General features: G+C 32.3%; 1 long non-coding RNA gene across 1 annotated transcript; it reads left to right on the top strand.

The window, feature by feature from the left end:
- The first annotated feature begins 2,732 nt into the window (after positions 1-2,732).
- LOC130895129 (uncharacterized) lies at positions 2,733-3,782 on the top strand. Its single transcript, XR_009059437.1, has 2 exons — positions 2,733-3,066; positions 3,181-3,782. It is a non-coding gene; the product is annotated as an uncharacterized LOC130895129 (long non-coding RNA).
- Positions 3,783-4,628: the final 846 nt, after the last annotated feature.

Below are 4,628 nucleotides of genomic sequence, written 5' to 3'. Positions count from 1 at the left end.
CGTTGTACTTATTTTAGGTTTGCTCTTCTTTCTGGCTAAACCGGGCCGATATTATGGGCAACATATCAGGAAATTTGAATATACACTACCGAAGGGAAAGTTTCCTGACAAGCTTTTTGCTTACTTTTTAATTGAAATATGATACATAATCACATTAACTTGATCTACAAATGCGTAGTTTACGAAGTCTGCACGATCGTGTCTTCTACCTGTCCCCGCGCACTGTTTGTGAAAAACAAAATAATATATTCATCCCTAACATTTAGTACGCATCTGGCTTGCAACGAAGAAGAATATTTTTTTGTATTTGTTATAAAAATTGGATTATTTTTTGCTCTTTGTTATAAAAATTGGATTATTTTTTGCTCTTTTTCAATTTCTAATAGTGATTATTTCCACATAATTATATTACTTTGAAGTTAAGTAAATTTTCTTGTTTTGTGGCATTATTTCCATCTTGTAGTCAATATAGTTGATTTTTTTTAATTATTCATTAAAGTAAATGGGAAGGCACCCTAATACAAGTACGTGCATCTATTGTTCCTCTTCACAATGAAAGTTTTACTAAGTGTTATATTGCGAAAAAAATAAATATACCAAGCTCTACTCGTTTGGAAAAAACTGATTCAAAACAGGAGAGAAAACGCAGTGTGAGGCCCCGTGTAACTTCTAAAGCAGAGAATAAATTCCTAATCATCATGTCCAAAATAAATAGGAAGCTTACAGCACCGGAAATTCAAATGCGGTTCAATGAAAGTCACGATAAACAAATATCAGTAAGTTTAGTAAAGGAACGTTTACAAAAAGCTGGCCTAAATGGTAGAATTTTTACAAAGAAACTACTCTTGCGACGCAGAAACAGAAAAAAATGACTAGAATTACCTCTTACACATTAGAAAACTGAAAACAAGTCCTGTGGACTGATGAGTTCAAATTCGAAATGTTTTGTCAAAAGCGAAGAATTTATGTTCATCGTGGATCTTCGGAACAAATGCACCCCTATACTATAATTCCAACCGTTAAACATGGAGGTGGATGGTGTAGGGATGTTTTCCATATGCTGGGGTAGGGGATCTCTACATAATTAATGCAACCCTGAACAAAAATGTTTACCATTACATTTGTCTAAACTATTTAAAAAATAAAGAAGATAGTGGTGAGTTAGAAATAGCCCCCACAATCCAATAGGATTATTGTGAGATGAACTGGATTGGAAAGCTAGAAAATTTAATCCCACTTCTTTGGAAGGCTCATCAAACGTCTTGGAATAATATACCAAAAAATATGTTAGAAAAATTAATAAAAAAAATACCACGTGTAATTAAAAAATTAGTGGCATTCCTTTTATGAAAAGAATGTGTAGCATTATAAAATAAAATAGACAAAATATGTTCATGATTTTAATAGTAAAACCTTCTTCTTCTTCTTCTTATAGTGCCGAGTCCGTTATCGAACATTAGCGATCATGTTGGCTATGATAATTTTGTTCACTTCAGCTCGGAAGAGTGAACTAGTTGTCTGATTGAACCACTGACGTAAATTTTTCAACCATGATGTTCTTCAAAAGCTTCGACCTTTTTAAGAGTTGCTTCCATCAGTGTCCATGCTTCCACACCATACAAAAGAATAGAAAACACGTAATATCATAAAACCCTGACGCGAAGCTGTAAACTTGGATCTGGACTACACAAGATGTTTTTTGGTCTAATGAATGCTGCTCTAGCTTTCTAAATACATTTTATTTCTGTTGAGTGATCCCATTTGTTATTAATAGTTGTTTCTTAATAGTTAATCTTTTACGTTCGTTTTAATGATTCATTGTCAACAATACAGTCACCATCGTTTACTGGATCATGTACTCTTTTTGGTATTAAGTTTTATTCCATAGTCCTGACATTTCTCAACCATTTGATTTAATAACGTTTGTAAACCTTCCATTGAGTCAGCTACGAGGGCAGTGTCATCGGCATACCGGAAGTTGTTTACGGTCACGCCATTTATTTTTGTACCTTCTTCATTATCTTCACCGAAGGCCTCTCGGATATATGCTCCGAGTATAAATTGAAAAGTAGTGGGGACAGTTGCCAGTAGGATATTTATTAGTTTATGATGACGGATCTTGTCGAATGTCGAAAGCTATGAAGCATAAATATACGTTACGGTTGACATCTCTATACCTCTGCACCAAAACCTGAATGCTGAACAAACCCTCTCTAGTTCCTAGTCCTTTTAGAAAGCCAAACTGAGTACAGCTAATGTGTTTCTATATTTTAGGGTATAATGCTCAGGAATATTTTCAATACATAACTCATCAAATTTATCGAGCGATGATCTTTACATTAAACGTTAAATAGCTTAGTTATTAATCTAAGGGAATTGGTTTCAAGAGTTCTTAGCAATTCTGTAGGATTATTATTATTCTGTATTATTCTGTAGGAATATTATTCTGATTAATCGGTAGGAAATAAATATATATTCTTTTCACATTTCCCTCTATATCTAAGATGATTTGTTCGTTCGTATCTAAAGATCGCTATACCCACGATAATGAAGAAGTTTTCATTTTTTTTATATAGATAAATTATAAAAATTTAAGTAAAATAAAACAAACACGTGAAAGAATTAATAAAATATCTCAAGAAATTAAAAAGTTATGGTACTTTGAAGTTGCGCTTGCAAGAATAATTTTATTACACGCGGCGCTCCATCGTTGACGTCATTTGACCTAGACGACGCAGCACGTATTCGCTGAGTACGTACGAATGTATTGTTGTGTAGTTGCTTGCGCCGTTCGATTCGCATTTTGTTTATTACCCGATGGCAGAAGTTAAAAAAAAATGCCTACAAATATTGTATTGTTCCTATGTGTCAAAGCACAACAGTTAAAAATCCCAATAATTTTTTTTTTCGTGTACCAAATAATATAACAACAAGGAAAAAGTGGTGCAAAGTAATGAAGCGTGATTAATTGGCCCTAAAAGCACGAAATATGTGTGTGAAGATCATTTTGATACAAGTAACTATTAATAATAGGTGCCTGTTTCTGATCGATATAGCTATTGAATCGTAAGTAGGTCCGGAATAACTTATTCAGTAAAAATAACTATAAATTTTATATAAATATATTTGTTATTTACTTCATATGTATGTAAGTACTGTGAATATCGAATTTATTTACAGGTTGAAAATGACAGAAAATTTAGTTGAACATCGACTAGTTGGGGGAACATTGAAGTTAAAAGCCAACATATGTCCTCATAAATTTGACTGTCAAAAGGCGATGAAACCTCAAAAAGAACGAGTAGCGTATGAAAAAAGACGTCGAATTTAATTTTATGAAAATCTATTAACAAAAGAAGTACCATCGACTTCAAGTCAATCATCTTCGTTTCAATCTTTTGAAATGATTGTGTGTGATGAAATGGAGTTAGATGAAATAGAGGATCCGCTACCAGAGAGCATTATTTTTACAGAATCAGATAATCATCCCAATAAAAAGAGAAACAAAGGAGTTCAAGTAAATATGAAAACGTCACAGAAAAATCAAGCAGTGCAAACAATTGTAAGGAGGAACAGTGCGAAAAATACAGGAAATAAATACTCCCAAATTGTTTGTGAATCTCCTCAGCACTCTCCATCGAGAATATCGATATCTTCTCTAAGCAGTTCTCAATCAAAAACATCAATATTTTCACTGAACAGTACAAGTTCAGCTAGCTCCTTCTCAAACACAATCAAGCCTCAATATTGCAATGATACCATAAACAAAATAACTAAAAACGTTATTTTTTATATAGGGTTGCCACAAGAGATTTTTTTTTCTCACGAAACTACTATCTGAAAGTGTTGCTAGTCCATTAAGAGATATTTTAATATCATTGAAGAAAATTCGTTTAGACGATTCCTATGTACGTCTGGCTATAGATTTTGATATTTCTAAAAGCTCAGTAAGTAAAATATTCAATAAAACTGTTTCCTTAATAGCTGACCGAATGAAACAGTTAATATATTTTCCACCTATCGAAGAAATTCGTGAAACGTTACCGATATCTTTTAGAAAGATATCGGCAACTCGGAAACTAATACTTGAATGATTCGTGGTGCGGTGATATTGAATAGGTCAAATGACGTCACAGGCGAATCAGAAACCACAGACGTTCCGTACTAAAATACGTAAACTTCAATAATTTATTTCTAAGTCATTTATAGATGGATTTCAAAAATTTTTTTAGTGATTAATTACTTTTGATCTATATTTTAATACCATCACGTTAAATATAATATTAACAACATCATGAAACTTCTCCATTCTATGGTTTCTTTGATCGTAGAATGTTATCTTTAAATATTTATAAAATAAAACTTGTTTTGACTTGATTTATTTTACTTTTAATAAATTTTCATCTTGTCCGGAAACTTTCTGTCGGCAGTGCATGTCTAAAAAAAATATCAACTATTTGTGTTTAAAACAAGATGACAAAGGTTTGGAGTTATTAAAAAGTGCGGTGCCATCCCTATATTTTTCTAGTAAGGTATTTTTTTTATTTTTATTGATATTAAAGAATACATAAACACAAATTATAGGCTACGCAGTTGTTGGAAACTCCACCGATAACTTTTCGTTTCTA

Source organism: Diorhabda carinulata, chromosome 6, assembly GCF_026250575.1.
Source record: "Diorhabda carinulata isolate Delta chromosome 6, icDioCari1.1, whole genome shotgun sequence".
Taxonomy (NCBI): domain Eukaryota; kingdom Metazoa; phylum Arthropoda; class Insecta; order Coleoptera; family Chrysomelidae; genus Diorhabda; species Diorhabda carinulata.
Note: the sequence above shows the minus strand (reverse complement) of the source record. Positions and strands in the feature narration are given on the sequence as shown.